The sequence below is a fragment of the Bufo bufo genome, chromosome 4 (genome assembly GCF_905171765.1).
Source record: "Bufo bufo chromosome 4, aBufBuf1.1, whole genome shotgun sequence".
Classification (NCBI taxonomy): Eukaryota; Metazoa; Chordata; class Amphibia; order Anura; family Bufonidae; genus Bufo; species Bufo bufo.
Genome location: NC_053392.1, coordinates 597900377 through 597922968, shown reverse-complemented (window position 1 = coordinate 597922968; position 22592 = coordinate 597900377). Strand labels below are relative to the sequence as shown.

The window sequence follows — 22592 nt, the reverse complement described above, 5'->3', positions numbered from 1 at the left end:
CGTGAAATGCTGATGACAGACTCCCTTTAAAGGGACAGTAAAAAAATAAAATATTTTTGGTTATGTATGATGCTTTTTGATAAATAAATGTAAATGTAGTGGTGCTATAATGTGGACCCCAGGCCTCTGTGATGTCCTGCAGGCTGGGCTGGCGCTGTGGCAGCATACAGCTATTAGTGCCCCCCCATTTTGGACTGTGGTATCTTATGTGCCCCCCCCCCCCCCCTATATATTGTTCCTAGAGTCGCCACTGATGGAGCATACATTGACAGGCCTGGAAAACTTCAGAATCATCCAGGCTGCCATAGTAACTGATCAGTGCCCCGCGATTTTACTGCGATCAGCGTTGATTACGGCATCTGAGGAGTTAAATGTGGGCTCACTGCAGCAGCGCACTCCATACTATGAATAGTATTTCTTGACAAGTAAGGGCTCTTTCACACCTGCGTTCTTTTCCTCCGGCATAGAGTTCCGTCGTCGGGGCTCTATGCCGGAAGAATCCTGATCAGGATTATCCTAATGCATTCTGAATGGAGAGAAATCCTTTCAGGATGCATCAGGATGTCTTCAGTTCCGGAACGGAAAGTTTTTTGGCCGGAGAAAATACCGCAGCATGCTGCGCTTTTTGCTCCGGCCAAAAATCCTGAACACTTGCCGCAAGGCCGGATCCGGAATTAATGCCCATTGAAAGGCATTAATCCGGATCCGGCCTTAAGCTAAACGTCGTTTCAGCGCATTACCGGATCCGACGTTTAGCTTTTTCTGAATGGTTACCATGGCTGCCAGGACGCTAAAGTCCTGGTTGCCATGGTAAAGTGTAGTGGGGAGCGGGGGAGCAGTATACGGGGGAGCAGTATAGCAGTATACGGGGGAGCAGTATACTTACCGTCCGTGCGGCTCCCGGGGCGCTCCAGAGTGACGTCAGGGCGCCCCAAGCGCATGGATGACATGATCACATGGATCACGTCATCCATGCGCATGGGGCGCTCTGACGTCATTCTGGAGCGCCCCGGGAGCCGCACGGACGGTAAGTATACTGCTCCCCCGCTCCCCGCTACTACTATGTCCTGGCTGCCATAGTAACACTGAACGCATTTTGAAGATGGATCAGTCTTTAAATGCTTTCAGTTCACTTGCGGTGTTACGAATCCGGCGGGCACTTCCGGCAAATGGAGTACACGACGGATCCGGACAACGCAAGTGTGAAAGAGGCCTTAATTCTATGTGTCTGAATCTAATTTTTAGAAACTTCAGTCATCTCTAATCATCACACATCATAGAGCCTGACTCCTCCCACACAGGATCACATGGTCATGACATCATCACAGGTCCTTTACCTCTTCTAGGAGCAGTCTGAAGCATGACTCCTCCCACACTAGATCACGTGGTCATTATATCATCACAGGTCCTTTACCTTCTCCAGCAGCATAGTCCGAAACATAGGTCCTCCCACACAGGATCACATGGTCCTGACATCATCACAGGTCCTTTACCTCTTCCGGCAGCACAGCCTAGAGCCTGACTCCTCCCACACTAGATCACATGGTCATGACATCATCACAGGTCCTTTACCTCTTCCAGCAGCACAGCCTGGAGCCTGACTCCTCCCACACAGAATCACCTTGGTGACGTAATGTGAGTCTGAGATCGGTGGTGATAAGTGAGGTTCAGGTAAGTGTCCTGTGTGTTGGGCTGCGGGGCGTCCTCTCCGTGTTCTGTGCGGTCTCCTGTGGGGGTCAGGATTAGGCCTCATGCACACGACCGTTGTGTGCACCCGTGGCCGTTGTGCCGTTTTCCGTTTTTTTTCGCGGACCCATTGACTTTCAATGGGTCCGTGGAAAAATCGGAAAATGCACCGTTTTGCAGCCGCATCCGTGATCCGTGTTTCCTGGCCGTGAAAAAAATATGACCTGTCCTATTTTTTTCACGGCCAACGGTTCACGGACCCATTCAAGTCAATGGGTCCGTGAAAGAACACGGATGCACACAAGATTGGCATCCGTGTCCGTGATCCGTGGCCGTAGGTTAGTTTTTATACAGACGGATCCGAAGATCCGTCTGCATAAAGCTTTTTCAAAGCTGAGTTTTCACTTCGTGAAAACTCAGAACCGACAGTATATTCTAACACAGAAGCGTTCCCATGGTGATGGGGACGCTTCTAGTTAGAATACACTACAAACTGTGTACAAGACTGCCCCCTGCTGCCTGGCAGCACCCGATCTCTTACAGGGGGCCGTGATCAGCACAATTAACCCCTTCAGGTGCGGCACCTGAAAGGGTTAATTGTACTATCATATCCCCCTGTAAGAGATCAGGGCTGCCAGGCAGCAGGGGGCAGACCCCCCCCCCCTCCCCAGTTTGAATATCATTGGTGGCCAGTGCGGCACCCCCCCCCTCCCTCTATTGTAATAATTCGTTGGTGGCACAGTGTGCGCCCCCCCCCCCTTCCTCCCTCTATTGTAATAAATCGTTGGTGGCACAGTGTGCGCCCCCCATTGCCCCCCCCCCCCCCCTCTATAGCATTAACAACGTTGGTGGCCAGTGTGCAGCCTCCCATCTCCCCCCCCCCTCCCCCCCATCATCATTGGTGGCAGCGGAGTTCTGATCGGAGTCCCAGTTTAATCGCTGGGGCTCCGATCGGTAACCATGGCAACCAGGACGCTACTACAGTCCTCGTTGCCATGGTTACTTAGCAATAGTACAATAGTAGAAGATTAATACTTACCTGCTGCTGCGATGTTCGTGTCCGGCCGGGAGCTCCACCTACTGGTAAGTGACAGTGACAGGTCTGTGCGGCGCATTGCTAAATGAACCGTCACTTACCAGTAGGAGGAGCTCCCGGCCGGACACGAACATCACAGCTCCCAGGTAAGTATGAATCTTGTACTATTGCTAGTAACCCGCTGCCACCAATGATCGGGGGGGGGGGGGGGGGGGGCGCAAGATGGGAGGCCGCACACTGGCCACCAATGTTGTTAATGCTATAGAGGGAGGGGGGCCAATGATTGCCACCAACGATTTATTACAATAGAGGGAGGAAGGGGGGGGGGGGGGGGGGGGGGGGGGGGGGGGGGCCACACTGTGCCACCAACGAATTATTACAATAGAGGGAGGAAGGGGGGGGGGGCGCACACTGTGCCACCAACGATTTATTACAATGGAGGAAGGGGGGGGGGCCGCACTGGCCACCAATGATATTCAAACTGGGGAGGGGGGGGGGGGGTCTGCCCCCTGCTGCCTGGCAGCCCTGATCTCTTACAGGGGGATATGATAGTACAATTAACCCCTTCAGGTGCGGCACCTGAGGGGTTAATTGTGCTGATCACGGCCCCCTGTAAGAGATCGGATGCTGCTAGGCAGCAGGGGGCAGTCATGTACACAGTTTGTAGTATATTCTAACTAGAAGCGTCCCCATCACCATGGGAACGCCTCTGTGTTAGAATATACTGTCGGAAATGAGGTTTCACGATCTAACTCATATCCGACAGTATATTCTAACATAGAGGCGTTCCCATGGTGATGGGGACGCTTCAAGTTAAAATATACCATCGGATTGGAGAAAACTCCGATCTGATGGTATAAAAGGGACTCCGGACTTTACATTGAAAGTCAATGGGGACGGATCCGTTTGAAATGGCACCATATTGTGTCAACGTCAAACGGATCCGTCCCCATTGACTTGCATTGTAATTCAGGACGGATCCGTTTGGCTCCGCACGGCCAGGCGGACACCAAAATGACTTTTTTTTCATGACCGTGGATCCGCCAAAAATCAAGGAAGACCCACGGACGAAAAAACGGTCACGGATCACGGACCTACGGACCCTGTTTTTGCGGACCGTGAAAAAAAACGTTCGTGTGCATGAGGCCTTAGGGACAGGTTTACAGTCAGGGTTGTGTCTAAACTCCATGCACGGACCTCTCAGCCCCCTAGTGGACAGGTCCGGAACAGCGCTAGTGTTTAGCCAGCTCACACTGATTTGGCTAAACTCCATGCACGGTACAGACCTGGTCCTTACTAAGTATGGGGTATAGCCGACTCTATAGGAGCTGTCTATTCCCCATGCCTGGTACGGACCTCTCTGCCCCCTGGTGGACAGGTCCGGAACTATGATTTTCTATTTATCAAGATTTATCCGTGAATTGCTCCCATCAAAGTATACATTCAGATTGCAGGACTTTGGCGGTAACCTGTGATTTCACCGTCATCATTGTCAAAGGAAAGATCAGCATGATCCCCATCAGTTCTCCTGCTGCTGAGGTCCTCTTCAGACATGGAGTTTAGCCTGCTCACAGTGAACTGTCTATTTTCCATACCCCAGACGGACCTTTTCTATGTGTTATACAGTCGTGGCCAAAAGTTTTGAGAATGACACAAATATTAGTTTTCACAAAGTTTGCTGCTAAACTGCTTTTAGATCTTTGTTTCAGTTGTTTCTGTGATGTAGTGAAATATAATTACACGCACTTCATACGTTTCAAAGGCATTTATCGACAATTACAAGACATTTATGCAAAGAGTCAGTATTTGCAGTGTTGGCCCTTCTTTTTCAGGACCTCTGCAATCCGACTGGGCATGCTCTCAATCAACCTCTGGGCCAATTCCTGACTGATAGCAACCCATTCTTCCATAATCACTTCTTGGAGTTTGTCAGAATTAGTGGGTTTTTGTTTGTCCACCCGCCTCTTGAGGATTGACCACAAGTTCTCAATGGGATTAAGATCTGGGGAGTTTCCAGGCCATGGACCCAAAATGTCAACGTTTTGGTCCCCGAGCCACTTAGTTATCACTTTTGCCTTATGGCACGGTGCTCCATCGTGCTGGAAAATGCATTGTTCTTCCCCAAACTGTTGTTGGATTGTTGGAAGAAGTTGCTGTTGGAGGGTGTTTTGGTACCATTCTTTATTCATGGCTGTGTTTTTGGGCAAAATTGTGAGTGAGCCCACGCCCTTGGATGAGAAGCAACCCCACACATGAATGGTCTCAGGATGCTTTACTGTTGGCATGACACAGGACTGATGGTAGCGCTCACCTTTTCTTCTCTGGACAAGTTTTTTTCCAGATGCCCCAAACAATCGGAAAGAGGCTTCATCGGAGAATATGACTTTGCCCCAGTCCTCAGCAGTCCATTCACCAAACTTTCTGCAGAAGATCAATCTGTCCCTGATGGTATTTTTGCAGAGAAGTGGCTTCTTTGCTGCCCTTCTTGACACCAGGCCATCTTCCAAAAGTCTTCACCTCACTGTGCGTGCAGATGCGCTCACACCTGCCTGCTGCCATTCCTGAGCAAGCTCTGCACTGGTGGCACTCCGATCCCGCAGCTGAATCCTCTTTAGGAGACGATCCTGGCGCTTGCTGGACTTTCTTGGATGCCCTGAAGCCTTAACAAGAATTGAACCTCTTTCCTTGAAGTTCTTGATGATCCTATAAATTGTTGATTGAGGTGCAATCTTAGCAGCCACAATATCCTTGCCTGTGAAGCCATTTTTATGCAACGCAATGATGGCTGCACGCGTTTCTTTGCAGGTCACCATGGTTAACAATGGAAGAACAATGATTTCAAGCATCACCCTCCTTTTAACATGTCAAGTCTGCCATTTTAATCCAATCAGCCTGACATAATGATCTCCAGCCTTGTGCTCGTCAACATTCTCACCTGAGTTAACAAGACGATTACTGAAATGATCTCAGCAGGTCCTTTATGACAGCAATGAAATGCAGTGGAAAGTTTTTTTTGGGATTAAGTTAATTTTCATGGCAAAGAAGGACTATGCAATTCATCTGATCACTCTTCATAACATTCTGGAGTATATGCAAAATGCTGTTATAAAAACTTAAGCAGCAACTTTTCCAATTTCCAATATTTATGTAATTCTCAAAACTTTTGGCCACGACTGTACACAGAGAAGTTCTCCTGCTGGTGAGGTCCTCTTCAGACATGGAGTTTAGCCTGCTCACAGTGAACTGTCTGTTTCCCATACACCAGACGGACCTTTTCTATGTAAAAAGTGTTATTTTTTTAATTTTTAAATGGCCTTCCAAAATGTATTCCTTTATGAGGCGCAGGTCCTAAATGGGTGTTGCCTACATTTCCAATACAGAAGAGATCAGGGCGGACATAACGGCGACAGGTAACTGGCAGTATGATGGTGATAGCGGCAGTGGCGAGTTGTCATCAGCGGCAATACAGTTTGGAACATGATGCGGCAAAGCAGCAGATGTCTCGCTGTGTAGTGGTGGAAGCAGCAGTGGTGCGTCAGCATAAATGGCTGCACAGCATGGAACATCATGGACAAGGCTGGGTTTGAATATCAAATAATGTCTGGCTGTGTAGTGAGAATGGTAGAGGCACTAGTGGTAGTAGTAACTGGTGGCAGCACAGTGTGGAACATGACGGACAAGGTGCAGGAGATGATGTCTGTCTGTGATGCAAGAAGTGGAGCTTTTTTTAAATAAATGGTGTTTGTTCACATCCTGAGGCAAGAAATTTTGAAATGGAAGTTTTCTCAAATACTCACCAAAATAGCGTGTGACGATTACCTGCTGTATAAAATGCACCAAAAAAAATCGAAAAAGCCAATTTTGTCTGGCACTGCACTAACTACAGAGCGCGCAGTCACTAGGGTCCGATTTCTTTTGCGCAGATAGATTGTGTGGGAATCTGTGACTGTGATGCAGAGCAGTCGGTGACACGCACAGCCTGTGTAAATGGCTGCTATGACCCTGCCTGGCACACTGTGCAGAAACTGCAGGGGTGACAGTGTAAACGACTGAGACTCCCCTCCCTCCATAACACTTGGGGTCATTTATCTGGTGTAAAGTAGAACTGGCTTAGTCGCCCATAGCAACCACTCAGATTCCACCTTTCATTTTTGACAGCTCCTTTGGAAAATGAAAGGACGGACCCGTTTTGCAGCCCATAGACTTCTATTATGACGGAATGAATAACGGAATTCCTCTAAAGGCATTCCGTCCTAGAATTGCGTTATGGTCCGCGGTAACGGAATCCATAATGTAATTCACTTTTTACCACCAAAGTGTGAACGAATTTCAAAAGCGGAAATTCGCTCATCGCTATTTACAGCGTTCCCTATGAGATAAATCTGACCTGTTCTCTTCATTCTCCGGGTCAGTATGATTACAGCGATACCACATTATATAGTTTTATAGGTTTTGTTTTTACAGCGTTCCCTATGAGATAAATCTGATCTGTTCTCTTCATTCTCCGGGTCAGTACGATTACAGCGATACCACATTTATACCGTTTTATGGGTTTCGTTTTTACAACTAGAGATGAGCGAATTTCATATTTTGAAATTCGTTCACACTTCGTTTGGTGGCAAAAGCAGAATTGCGTTATGGATTCCGTTACCACGAACCATAACGTAATTCTATGACGGAATGCATAATGGAAGGCCTTTAGAGGCATTCCGTCATAATAAAAGTCTATGGGCCGCAAAACGGATCCGTCCCGTTTACGTTGTGCAGGGAAGTCCTCTCCCGCATAACGGAAACGGGACGGATCCGTTTTGCAGCCCATAGACCTCTATTGTGGCGGAATGAATAACGGCATGCTTCTAAAGGAATTCCGTTATGCATGCCGTCATAGAATTGCGTTATGGTCCGCGGTAACGGAATCCATAATGTAATTCACTTTTTACCACCAAAGTGTGAACGAATTTCAAAAGCGGAAATTCGCTCATCGCTATTTACAGCGTTCCCTATGAGATAAATCTGATCTGTTCTCTTTATTCTTCTGGTCAGTACGATTACAGCGATACCACATTTATACCGTTTTATGGGCTTTGTTATTACGGCGTTCCCTATGAGATAAAACGGACCTGTTCTTTTGGGAAGGTGAGATGACAAAAAGTGATTTTGATGTTATTATTTCCCCATTATGCCATTCGCCAAATGGGATATTTTTATATTTTAATAGTAGGGTGTTTTTGCATGCAGTGATAGCTATTATGTTTAATTTTCTTTAATTATGTATTTTAATTTTGGGAAAATAGTGTGATTTAATTTGTGTGTGTATATATATATAATTATTATTATTATTTTTTTATACCCCCAATAGTCTCCAATGCACAGGTGGGGTCTTCATAGGAGGACAGCTGTTGTAGCCTTGGATCCTTCAGGAGCACCAAGGGTTAATAGGGGGAGCCGATGCATGGTCACATTTCCCCAAGGGACATGAGGGGGTTAAATGTGTGCAATCAACGTTATCGTCAATCACATACATTAGCCCCAGGTGTCTGCTGTTTAACCCCTTCAGGACCAGGCCATTTTTAGCAAATCTGACCAGTGTCAATTTATGTGGTAATAACTTTAAAACGCTTTTACTTATCCAGGCCATTGTTTTCTCGTCACGTATTGTACTTCATGACAGTGGTAAAATGGAGTCAAAAATGCATTTTTATTTATAGCAAATTTACCAACATTTTACAAACTTTGTTAACCCTTTAGGTGCCCCACGAGAATTAAAGGGATTCTGTCACCAGGTTTCACCCCCTCCAGATAAAAATATGGTTATGTTCAGGGAGCTTTCACGATTCCTAATGTGGTCTTATAAATGTAATCTGTAGGCTAATTTTTCAACAAAAAAAACGCTATTACTAACCTGTCATTCAACAAAATAAGGTGCCCAAGGGGATGTAAATGGATCCAAGCTGCCGCCCGCACCCGCCGCCGTTCGTGCCCAGCTCCGCCTTTCCAGACCTCAGCGCCGCCTCTTAATCCTGTGTGACGCCTCCCGCTCTCCCTCCCTCCCTCCTCCTTCTGCTCTAACATCTCGCGCGTGCGCACAGGGCTCTGCCTGATAAGCCCGTGCGGACTTCTCTGTTCGGCTTCATAGAGCGAAGTGCGCATGCGCCGGCACTTTGCTCAACCTCTCGATGACCTGCACACTGGCAGAGCCCTGTGCGCACGCGCGAGATGTTAGAGCAGAAGGAGGGGGAGGGAGAGCCGGAGGCGTCACACAGGATTATGAGGCGGCGCTGAGGTCGGGAAAGGCGGAGCTGGGCACGAACGGCGGCGGGTGCGGGCGGCAGCTTGGACCCATTTGCATCCCCTTGGGCACCTTATTTTGTTGAATGACAGGTTAGTAATAACATTTTTTTTAGCAAAATGAGCCTACAGATTACATTTATAAGACCACATTAGGAATCGTGAAAGCTCCCTGAACATAACCATATTTTTATCTGGAGGGGGTGAAACCTGGTGACAGAATCCCTTTAAATGAAAATAGGGATGAAATTTCAAAATGGCACTTTTTTTTTTTTTAGCAGATTTTAAATTTTAATCTATTTTTTCTTCAACACGTTAAGGGTTAACAGCCAAACAAAACTCAAAATCTATTACCCTGAATCTGGAGTTTACAGAAACACCCCATGTGTGCTCAAAAACCGAAGTATGGGCGCACAGCAGGCTTCAGAGTGGAAGGAGCACCATATGGCTCTTAGCAGATTTAGCTGGAATGGTAATTCGGAGCTTGGTCGCATATGAAGACACCCTGAGATGGCCCTACAATGGAAACCCCCAAAAGTGACCCCATTCTGGAAACTACACCCCTCAAGGAATATTTCAAGGTGTGTAGCGAGCACTTTGACCCATCGGGCGTTTCACAGAATTAGGAAACTCTTGGCTGTGAAAATGAAAAATTGCCTTTTTGTTTCCCCAAAAAGTTGCTTTACACCCACCTTTTTCACTTTCACAAGGGGTAACAGGACAAAATGCACCCCACATTTTGTTACCCATTCCCCCCCGAATACGCCAAAACCCAATATGTGCTAAAAAAATGATGTATGAATGCATGTTAGGGTCCAAAAGGGAAGTAGCGCCATAGGGCTTTTTGAGGACAGATTTAGCAGGATTTGCTTTTGTGAGCTACAGTATGTCACATATGAAGATACCCTGAGGTACCCCTAGAGTGGAAACCCCCAAAAAGTGACCCCATTCTGGAAACTACACCCCTCAAGGAATATTTCAAGATGTGTAGAGATAACTTTGTCCTCAAAGGTAAATCATGGAATTGGCTGTGAAAATGAAAAATTACAATTTTTTCCAGAAAAAGTTGCTTTACACCCACATTTTTCACTTTCACAAGGGGTCACAGGACAAAATGCACCCCACATTTTGTTCCCCATTTCCCCCCGAATACGCCAACACCCCATATGTGCTAAAAAAATTATGTATGGCCGCACGGCAGGCTTCAGAGTGGAAGGAGCACCATATGGCGGTTAAGAGAGAGGAAGACATGTCGCATATGAAGACACCCAGAGGTGGCCCTAGAGTGGAAACCCCCAAAAGTGACCCCATTCCAGAAACTACACCCCCGTACGGACATTTTAAGTGGTGGAAAGGGTACTTTTTACCAAACAGGTGTCTCACAGAAGGCAGAAATACTGGAGAGAGGATTTCAAAGCACACATTTGTAAAAATGAAAAATTACTAGCAAACCCCAATTTTTCAATTTCACAAGGGGTTAAAGGAGAAAATGCACCCCAGTATATGTTCCCCATTTTGCAAACACCCCATATGTGCTCGTAGTCTGCTGTATTGGCGCACAGCAGGCCTCTACAGGCAAAGTGCAAAATATGGTTTTTGCAGGCCTAAATTGGCCGACATGGATTTTAGCTGCCATTCAAACCGCTTCCGGTTCATGGTCTGACTGTAAATTGGAGTCTGGTAGAAATTGTCAGAACTCCAATATCGTCTAACGTTTGGCTTCTTTACTACGCCCATATGCAGCACGAGTCCCCAAAACTTCATCATCTCTGCTGCATCTACTGGGGTCCAACCTAGGGGTCTAGCGTATGGCGAACTAGGGTTTTGAGCAATGAATTGTTGGGCGTATAAGTTGGTTTGGGCCAACATTAGATTTACAAAATCTTCAGAGAAGAAGATTCTGAAAGAAATCTAGCTCAGTGAAGTCCGCACAATCTATCAGAATTCCTGAGTTGCCCACGAACTCCGGAATTTGGGGCTGATAATAGTCAGGGGGTGGGGTCCATGTGGGCTCACTCTGGGGGGCTGCATCAGCTGCTACCCTGGGGCACCTTCTAAAGGGTCCCTCATCAGCGGATGATGATGAGGGGTTAGAGGAGTAGAGGAAAGTGGCATCCTCTTCTCGCTCACTGGCAGACTGACGTGTAAAACGTGTAAACCTTTATTTAGTGTGTGTGTGTGGGGGGGGGGGTGTATGTAGTGTTTTCACACGTGAACGGGCTTGTAATAAATTTGAAATTAAAATTTAGAAGAAAAGTTGTAAAAAAAAAAAAAAACATTTTCTTCAAAAAAATTAAATAACTTGCAGTGCAAACTGAGGAGACGCGATCAGTAATGGACACTACTGATCGGTGCTCAGTGGTTGCAAAATGCACGTATGCAGATGGTGCGTTCGTGCTGAAATCTAAACTGACACTAACTGAAATTGAGATAGAGATAGATAGATATATCTAACTAACTAAAACTAACTACCACTAACTGCAGTTATTTTTTCACACACAAATGTGAAAAAAAAACCTCAAATGTGCAGATGCTACTGAGCACACTACAGATCGTATAAAACGTTACTACATTGGCTAAAAATTTTACTTATATCTATATATGTATAAATATATAACTCTATATATATTTATATAAAGCCCTAACTACCAGTTCTTTTTTAGAAAAAAAAAATTTGGCAAAAAAATCAGCACAAATAATCCGCAGGTGCTGAAAAAAATAAAATAAAATAAAAATACCCAAAAAAGTGCACGGACCAAATGGTGTCCGTAAAAAAAGGATGGGGGGATCGGGGGGTGGGAAGGGACAGGGACGGAGGGATTTGGAACAGCTGCAAATTAAAATATATCTGTGCAGCTATTCCAGATGTTGTTCTTCTTTCTTCTTTTCAGCAGCAAAGGGGTTAAATTCATAGTGGTGGTACAGCACAAGTCCCAGCAGCACAGAACCTATCTGCAAGCAGTCACCAGCTAGAATGGCTGCATGCAGGGACGTTCTGCCTCCTCCTGTGCAGCTATAGCGCTGCCATTGGCTGGAGCGTTGTTTCAGTCAATTGCAGCGCTGGCAGGGGACCCAAAACACTGGTGTCCCCTGCCTCACCTCGGATGTGATCGGTGCTGACCAGTTCAGCATCGGCCACTGTCCCTGACCTCCTCCCGACCCTCCCTGCAGCTGCTGACAGCTTCCTGCACTGCGATGTGACCGACACATTGATCAGCCAATCGCAGCGCTTGGAGCTGCAGGGGGGTGGATCGGCACCATGCTGCTCTTTCCCAGCATACAGTCAGGTCCATAAATATTGGGACATCGACACAATTCTAACATTTTTGGCTCTATACACCACCACAATGGATTTGAAATGAAACGGACAAGATGTGCTTCAACTGCAGACTGTCAGCTTTAATTTGAGGGTATTTACATCCAAATCAGGTGAACGGTGTAAGAATTATAACAGTTTGTATATGTGTCTCCCACTTGTTAAGGGACCATAAGTAATGGGACAATTGTCTTCTCAGCTGTTCCATGGCCAGGTGTGTGTTATTCCCTCATTATCCCAATTACAATGAGCAGATAAAAGGTCCAGAGTTCATTTCCAGTGTGCTATTTGCATTTGGAATCTGTTGCTGTCAACTCTCAAGATGAGATCCAAAGAGCTGTCACTATCAGTGAAGCAAGCCATCATTAGGCTGAAAAAACACAACAAACCCATCAGAGAGATAGCAAAAACATTAGGCGCGGCCAAAACAACTGTTTGGAACATTCTTACAAAGAAGGAACGCACCGGTGAGCTCAGCAACACCAAAAGACCCAGAAGACCACGGAAAACAACTGTGGTGGATGACAGAATAATTCTTTCCCTGGTGAAGAAAACACCCTTCACAACAGTTGGCCAGATCAAGAACACTCTCCAGGAGGTAGGTGTATGTGTGTCAAAGTCAACAATCAAGAGAAGACTTCACCAGAGTGAATACAGAGGGTTCACCACAAGATGTAAACCATTGGTGAGCCTCAAAAACAGGAAGGCCAGATTAGAGTTTGCCAAACGACATCTAAAAAAGCCTTCACAGTTCTGGAACAACATCCTATGGACAGGTGAGACCAAGATCAACTTGTACCAGAGTGATGGGAAGAGAAGAGTATGGAGGACAGGAACTGCTCATGATCCTAAGCATGCCACCTCATCAGTGAAGCATGGTGGTGGTAGTGTCATGGCGTGGGCATGCATGGCTGCCAATGGAACTGGTTCTCTTGTATTTATTGATGATGTGACTGCTGACAAAAGCAACAGGATGAATTCTGAAGTGTTTCGGGCAATATTATCTGCTCATATTCAGCCAAATGCTTCAGAACTCATTGGACGGTGCTTCACAGTGCAGATGGACAATGACCCAAAGCATACTGCAATTATAGCTTGCTGCTTTTCCAAGGCTGCTATTTCAAGTGCTGCTTGTTATAAGTGCATTGGAGATATTCAGGAGACTAACAGTCTAACTCAGAGTTTTTCCACTGTAGCAGATCTTCAGTCGTGTTTCTGGTGAATACTCAGACACTGTGTTTCAAAAGAGGTAAGGAATTTGCTAGACACAGTATCTCTATTGTCTGACTGCAAATGAGCATAGGCAAGTAAGGTGTTAATTTGCTGTTGGGGGAGGAGCCTTTGTGGGAGTGTGTGTGTGTGTATATATATATATATCCACACAGTATTAGTTTGCTAATTATAGCTTGCTGCTTTTCCAAGGCTGCTATTTCAAGTGCTGCTTGTTATAAGTGCATTGGAGATATTCAGGAGACTAACAGTCTAAGGCCTCCTGCACACGACCGTTGTGTGCATCCGTGGCCGTTGTGCCGTTTTCCGTTTTTTTTCGCGGACCTATTGACTTTCAATGGGTCCGTGGAAAAATCGGAAAATGCACCGTTTTACAGCCGAGACCGTGATCCATGTATCCTGTCCGTCAAAAAAATAAGACCTGTCCTATTTTTTGGACGGACAATGGTTCACGGACCCATTCAAGTCAATGGGTCCGTGAAAGAACACGGATGCACACAAGATTGGCATCCGTGTCCGTGATCCGTGGCCGTAGGTTAGTTTTTATACAGACGGATCCAAAGATCATTGGTGGCAGCGGAGTGTAGTGTACCGATCAGAGTCCCAGTTTAATCGCTGGGGCTTCGATCGGTAACCATGGCAACCAGAACGCTACTGCAGTCCCGGTTGCCATGGTTACTTAGCAATTTGTAGAACCATTATACTTACCTGTGAGCTGCGATGTCTGCGTCCGGCTGGGAGCTCCTCCTACTGGTAAGTGACAGGTCATGTCACTTACCAGTAGGAGGAGCTCCCGGCCGGACGTCACTTACCAGTAGGAGGAGCTCCCGGCCGGACGCAGACATCGCAGCTCACAGGTAAGTATAATGGTTCTACAAATTGCTAAATAACCATGGCAACCGGAACTGCAGTAGCGTCCTGGTTGCCATGGTTACCGATCGGAGCCCCAGCGATTAAACTGGGACTCCGATCGGTACACTCCGCTGCCACCAATGATAGGGGGGAGATTTTATTTAGGAGGGGGAGGGAGGGGAGAAGGCCCACTGGCCACCAACGAGTTAACTACAGGGGAGGGAGGGGGGCCGGCCGCACTGGCCACCAATGAGTTAACTACAGGGGAGGGAGGGGGGCCCACTGGCCACCAATGAGTTAACTACAGGGGAGGGAGGGGGGGGGCGGCCGCACTGGCCACCAATGTGTTAACTACAGGGGGGGGCAGTCATGTACACAGTTCTTTTAGTATATTCTAACCTGAAGCGTCCCCATCACCATGGGAACGCCTCTGTGTTAGAATATACTGTCGGATTTGAGTTTCACGATGTAACTCAAATCCGACGGTATATTCTAACATAGAGGCGTTCCCATGGTGATGGGGACGCTTCAAGTTAAAATATACCATCGGATTGGAGAAAACTCAGATCCTATGGTATATTAACTCCTGACTTTACATTGAAAGTCAATGGGGACGGATCCGTTTGAAATTGCACCATATTGTGTCAACGTCAAACGGATCCGTCCCCATTGACTTGCATTGTAATTCAGGACGGATCCGTTTGGCTCCGCACGGCCAGGCGGACACCAAAACGACTTTTTTTTCATGTCCGTGGATCCTCCAAAAATCAAGGAAGACCCACGGACGAAAAAACGGTCACGGATCACGGCAAAACGGAACCCGTTTTTGCGGACCGCAAAAAAATACGGTCGTGTGCATGAGGCCTAACTCAGAGTTTTTCCACTGTAGCAGATCTTCAGTGGTGTTTCTGGTGAATACTCAGACACTGTGTTTCAAAAGAGGTAAGGAATTTGCTAGACACAGTATCTCTATTGTCTGATTACAAATGAGCATAGGCAAGTAAGGTGTTAATTTGCTGTTGGGGGAGGAGCCTTTGTGGGAGTGTGTGTATATATATCCACACAGTATTAGCTTGCTAATTATAGCTTGCTGCTATTTCAAGTGCTGCTTGTTATAAGTGCACTGGAGATACTCAGGAGGTAATCTCGAGGTGGATACAATCTAAACAAGTAAGATTTGTTTGTTTAAAATCTTTCCCCTCTTTACGATGGCAGATCTGGTTCTGTGCAGGAATTGTTGTGCTTTTATTTCAGGTTCCACTCTTCAAAGGTTTGGATACTGTCTGATCTGTAGACAGCTCTCCATAATGCAGCAGGAAATTACCTTTTTGAAATATGAGATTTTTAAATTAACCACTAAACAAACTCAGGCTGAGAACATTGCAATGCCACTGCCACAGAGGCCCCCTAGAAATGGAAGATGGGTTACTGTAGGTTCAGGTAGACTGTGAGTTGTGGATAGAAGGCATGTTCCACAGTCTGTGGCTCTCCATAATTCATTTGCAGCACTTTCAGAGTGCAAGAGCAACATGGAGGATGGCTCAAGCACAGTGGGTGAGAAACAATCATCTCCCATGCCTAAAGTATGTAAGACTGCAGCCAAAGACAAAAAGGAGAAGGTGAGGATTGATAGTAAGCAGCTGTTGGTGGGCGATTCCATCATAACAGGTGTGAAGTTTGAGGAGAATGGTGTTGTGAGATGTCTCCCTGGTGCTACTGCTAGCAGGGATAGACGACGGATCCTAAATATTGTTAGGCAAGCAAAGCAGGAAAGGGAAGTGGATGTTATTCTCCATCTTGGGACAAACGATCTGGCTTGCAATGAGGTTTCAAAGGTGAAAGAAGCTTTTCATACACTTGGAAAGGATATACGGGAGGTTGCATCAACTGTTTCATTCTCTGCAGTTTTGCCTGTGCATAACCTTCAGCATGACAGGAAGATGCGCATTAAGGAATTCAATGTATGGCTTGGTGAATGGTGTCTGAACCAAGGGTTTGGCTTTGTGTCTCATGATAGCTCTTGTTGGAATGGAAAAGAACTGTACAAGAAAGATGGTTTGCATCTTTCTCTCAAGGGAACGAATGTCCTCGGTGAACAGTTCCAAGTATTTGCTAAGAAGCATTTAAACTAGGAAAGGGGGGCAAAAGAGTGATAATCCAGCAGTCCGACTGCCCCCCGGAACAATGCCAGAAGAGGCCAGTAGCACAAAGGTTAAGAAATGACAAGCTCAGAGTCTTGTCTACAAATGCTTGCAGTCTAGGGAATAAGGTCAATGAGCTTGAGGCTATAATGGCATCTGAGAATATAGATGTAGTGGCTGTTACTGAGACGTGGTTCAAGGGGAGTAATGACTGGGATATATCAATACCAGGGTTCTCTCTATACAGGAAAGACAGAGAAGGCAAGAAGGGGGAGGGGTGGCCCTGTATGTGAAAGATAGCATAAAATCTAATTTGATACAAGTTAGCGAGAACAATTTAGAGTCAGTTTGGGTTACCTTGCAGCTTGATAATCATAAGGTAACTCGTGTAGGTGTGATATATAGACCACCTAGCCAAGTCAAAGAATTAGATGATCTACTAGTTGAGGAAATAGCTAAAATGACATTGAAGGGGGAAGTTATCATTATGGGAGACTTCAATCTTCCAGATGTAAACTGGAAAACCAAAATAGCTAGTTCTGCCAAGAGTACAGATATTCTAAATTCCCTACTGGGATTATCTCTACAGCAAGTAGTGGAGGAGCCAACCCGGAAGGAGGCCATTTTAGATTTAGTATTCACAAATGGGAATTTGGTATATGATATTACTGTAGGGGAAAGCTTGGGATCTAGTGATCACCAGTCAGTGTGGTTTACTATAAGTACAGTGACTGAGTCACACCACACAAAAACAAAAGTTTTAGATTTTAGAAAAACTGACTTTTCTAAAATTAGATTAGTGGTATACGAGTCCCTATCAGACTGGAACAGTTTAATTGGAGTCCAGGAGAAATGGGACTACTTAAAAGTGGCACTATGGAAGGCAACAGAAGATTGCATTAGGCTTGTCAGTAAAAGCAAAAAAAGGAAGAGACCACTGTGGTACTCAGCAGAAGTGGCCAAAATCATTAAAAACAAAAAGATAGCATTTAGGAATTATAAAAAACAAAACAAAACGAGGATGACAGACAAATTTATAAGATTAGGCAGAGAGAGGCCAAACAAGTTATAAGAGCTTCTAAAGCACAGGCAGAAGAGAAATTAGCTCAGTCAGGGAAAAAAGGCGATAAGGCATTCTTCAGATACATAAATGAAAAAAGGAAACTAAAACAAGGAATGACCAAATTAAAAACTAAAGAAGGAAGGTATATGGAAGAAGATAAAGAACTAGCTGACTGCCTCAATGAATACTTCTGTTCATTTTTTACAAAGGAAAATGAAGGAGAAGGACCTCAGTTGGGAAAGAAGACTAATGAATCTTTTGACGCATGTGTCTTTACAGAGGAAGAGGTTCTAAGTCAGTGGTGGGCAACCTTTTTTGTCAACTGAGCCAAATATCGCCAAAACCACGATTGGAATTTCTTTCGAGAGCCACATTTTTAAAACCTAAAATATTGCATCAACAGTACCAGTGAGGACTATTAGGCTCATGCACACAACCGTGTGCCCGCAAAAAAGTAGCGCATGCTGAAGTGAATGGGTCCATGATGCGTGCTGCACACGGCCGTGTGCAGCCCGCATCAAGGACCCATTCACTTCAATGGGTCCAGGATCCGGGCGCATGCACTACTTTTTTGCGGTGCGGAGGCACAGCCAGAAGCACCACGGAAGCACACACGGCCGTGTGCAGCCCGCATCATGGACCCATTCACTTCAGCATGTGCTACTTTTTGCGGTGCGGGCAGTCGGATGCGGATCGCGAACCCCATTCAAGTGAATGGGTCCGCGATCCTCATGCAGCTGCCCCATGGTCTGTGTCCGTGCATTGCGGACCGCTATTTGCGGTCCGCAGCACAGGCACGGCGCCCATACATTCGTGGGCATGAGCCCAGAGTGTGTTTTTGAATACTTTTATATGTACTTTCTTTTATTTGGATCTTGATTATTATTTCATTTTATCTTTATCATTTTTTACTTTTCTTAAACTTGTCTGCAGATGTGGATGTAATGTGGATGACGCACTTATGGGGGATATCTGTGGATGACGCACTTATGGGGGATATCTGTGGATGACGCACTTATGGGGGATATCTGTGGATGACGCACTTATGGGGGATATCTGTGGATGACGCACTTATGGGGGATATCTGTGGATGACGCACTTATGGGGGATATCTGTGGATGACGCACTTATGGGGGATATCTGTGGATGACGCACTTATGGGGGATATCTGTGGATGACGCATATATAGCATAAGATGCTATATATGTGTCATCCACAGATATCCCCCATAAGTGCCCTCCACAGATATCCCCCATAAGTGCCCTCCACAGATATCCCCCATAAGTGAGCCATCCACAGATATCCCCCATAAATGCCTTCCAGTAAGTAATGTATTAGTGGGGGGAAGGAAGGGGGCAGGGACACTTGCGGCGGGGCCGGTGCAGTGCACACATCGGGGGCAGCTCCTACCTTTCTGCTGCAGGACATTTCGTTCCTCCTGAGCGGCGGCCTCTTCACCACTCCACCCCTCCTCACAGTGGGCAGCCGAACTAGAGCTGCGCTGCCCGCCCTTCTGCTGCTGTGCGCAGCGTGACATCTCTCCCTCCGTCATGCGCCTCCTGCCCCGCCTGCCTGCTTCATTCATAAAGTGGAAGGAGCAGACAGACGGGGCAGCAGGCGCATGACCGACAATTTACAAGCAGCTTGAGCGGCGCGATATGGCTGCGCGGCCGCCCACCCGCCAGCCCGAACCAAAGAGCCGAAGTGAAGGATCAAAGAGCCGCATGTGGCTCGCGAGCCATGGCTTGCCGACCACCATTCTAAGTCAACTGTCTAAAATGAATACAAATAAGTCACAGGGGCCTGATGGGATACACCCAAAGCTATTAAAAGAGCTCAGCGGTGAACTAGCAAAACCATTAACAGATTTATTTAACCAATCACTGGCAACAGGAGTCGTCCCAGAAGATTGGAAATTAGCAAATGTTGTGCCCATTCACAAGAAGGGTAGTAGGGAGGAATCGGGCAACTATAGACCAGTAAGCCTGACATCAATAGTGGGGAAATTAATGGAAACCATACTTAAGGAGAGGATTGTGGACCATCTAAAATCCCATGGATTGAAAGATGAAAAACAGCATGGGTTTACTTCAGGGAGATCATGTCAAACTAATCTTATTGATTTTTTTGATTGGGTGACTAAAATAATAGATGGAGGAGGTGCAGTAGATATCGCTTTTCTAGACTTTAGTAAGGCTTTTGATACTGTCCCACATAGAAGGCTTATCAATAAAGTGCAGTCATTGGGCTTGGACTCCCATATTGTTGAATGGATTAGGCAGTGGCTGAGGGACAGGCAACAGAGGGTTGTAGTCAATGGAGTATATTCAGACCAAGGTCTTGTTACCAGTGGGGTACCTCAGGGATTTGTTCTGGGACCCATATTGTTTAATATCTTTATCAGCGAAATTGCAGAAGGCCTCGATGGTAAGGTGTGTCTTTTTGCTGATGACACAAAGATTTGTAACAGGGTTGATGTTCCTGGAGGAATACACCAAATGGAAAAGGACTTAGGAAAACTAGAGGAATGGTCAAAAATCTGGCAACTAAAATTTAATGTTTATAAGTGCAAGATAATGCACCTGGGACGTAAAAACCCAAGAGCAGAATATAAAATCAGTGATACAGTCCTAACCTCAGTATCTGAGGAAAGGGATTTAGGGATCATTATTTCAGAAGACTTAAAGGTAGGCAGACAATGTCACAGAGCAGCAGGAAATGCTAGCAGAATGCTTGGGTGTATAGCAAGAGGAATTACCAGTAGAAAGAGGGAGGTGCTCATGCCGCTCTACAGAGCACTAGTGAGACCTCATTTGGAGTATTGTGCTCGGTACTGGAGACCATATCTCCAGAAGGATATTGATACTTTGGAGAGAGTTTAGAGAAGAGCTACTAAACTAGTACATGGATTGCAGGATAAAACTTACCAGGAAAGATTAAAGGACCTTAACATCTATAGCTTGGAAGAAAGACGAGGGGATATGATAGAAACTTTTAAATACATAAAGGGAATCAACAAGGTAAAAGAGGAAAGAATATTTAAAAGAAGAAAAACTGCTACAAGAGGACATAGTTTTAAATTAGAGGGGCAAAGGTTTAAAAGTAATATCAGGAAGTATTACTTTACTGAGAGAGTAGTGGATGCATGGAATAGCCTTCCTGCAGAAGTGGCAGCTGCAAATACAGTGAAGAAGTTTAAGCATGCATGGGATAGGCATAAGGCCATCCTTCATATAAGATAGGGCCAGGGGCTATCCATAGTATTTAGTATATTGGGCAGACTAGATGGGCCAAATGGTTCTTATCTGCCGACACATTCTATGTTTCTATGTTTTAAATACAACCAAAGAGTTTTTTAAGGGAAAGAAGTGGAATGTTCTGCAATGGCCAAGTCAATCACCTGACCTGAATCCGATTGAGCATGCATTTCACTTGCAGAAGACAAAACTGAAGGGAAAATGCCCTAAGAACAAGCAGGACCTGAAGACAGTTTCAGTAGAGGCCTGGCAGAGCATCACCAGGGATGAAACCCAGCGTCTGGTGATGTCTATGCGTTCCAGACTTCAGGCTGTAATTGACTGCAAAGGATTTGCAACCAAGTATTAAAAAGTGAAACTTTGATTTATGATTATTATTCTGTCCCATTACTATTGGCTCCTTAACAAGTGGGAGGCACATATGCAAACTGTTGTAATTCCTACACCGTTTGCATGATTTGGATGTAAATACCCTCAAATTAAAGCTGACAGTCTGCAGTTAAAGCTCATCTTGTTTGTTTCATTTCAAATCCATTGTGGTGGAATTGTGTAGATGTCCCAATATTTATGGACCTGACTGTAGCTGCCTGCCGGTAAGAGCATCCATGGTGCAGCGATTCCACCCCGATCTTCCCCCAGACCTCATGAAGTACATATATGGGGTTAAAACAGCACCCAGCAGCTATGGTGCTCGCGAGCAGCCGCCATATTTAAATACCCACCCACCGAGATATATTTACGTTGGCTGGTCAGGAAGGGGTTAAAGCATTGTACAGGGAGTCCCCTTGTAGCAGTAAATTCTGCTCCTTAAAAAATAAAAATATATAGAATACATTTTTTTGGTTCAACATTAAGTTTTTATTAAAAACAGTAAAACCAGCAGCTTTCACTTCAACGTGTACAGTAGAAAATATATAAGAATAAATATCGGGTGCGGAGAAGATGGAAACCTGTTCTATTTAGTAAAATATGTCACATACAATGTGGCCTCCCCAGATAGCAGCCTGCAAACAAAATCACACTGCGCCCCCCCCCCCCCTTCCCCGCATACACAATCACACTGCGCCCCCCCCCTCCACATACACAATCACACTGCGCCCCCCCCCCTCCACATACAAAATCACACTGCGCCCCCCCCCCTCCACATACAAAATCACACTGCGCCCCCCCTCCACATACAAAATCACACTGCGCCCCCCATCCACATACAAAATCACACTGCGCCCCCCCACACACAATATTACACTGCGCCCCTCCCCACATACAATATTACACAACCCCCACATACAATATTACAATGCCAGGGTAAGGGAATCGGAGGTTTTCTGACAGAACACCCCCCACCTCTGCATACAGTTCTCGACCCCCCTCAGAACGTGCACAGCTCACACATGTACCTGCTGCACTGACAGAGACTCCCCCCTCTATGAGCGATGAGCAGCCATCAGTCACCTGCTCTGCAAACAGCCCGAGCTCTCCAGCTTCCGACCCTTCTATTCGCGCTGCCGATTCAGAGTCACGTGACAAGAGAATGTCACGTGACCCCGTGACGTCAGGAGGTCCGTTTCCTGTATGGAGTTTAGCCTCTACCCTTATGAAAGTAGTAACAGCGTTACCAGTAGAATTCATGTCTGCTCTTCCAGATCTTGAAAAGCAAGAGAGTAAACTTTAGCAAAGATTAGCACCCCATCATACAATCCCACACGGCAGCGTCCCCATCATA

At 46.0% G+C, this 22592-nt stretch overlaps 1 protein-coding gene across 1 annotated transcript in view; it reads left to right on the top strand.

The window, feature by feature from the left end:
• The first annotated feature begins 1615 nt into the window (after positions 1-1615).
• LOC120999543 (oocyte zinc finger protein XlCOF22-like) overlaps positions 1616-22592 on the top strand; it is a 145454-nt gene continuing 124477 nt past the window's right edge. Inside the window, exon 1 of the mRNA XM_040430511.1 lies at positions 1616-1671. The gene's annotated coding sequence lies outside the window, so the exon portion shown is untranslated. The remainder of the gene's footprint in view (positions 1672-22592) is intronic.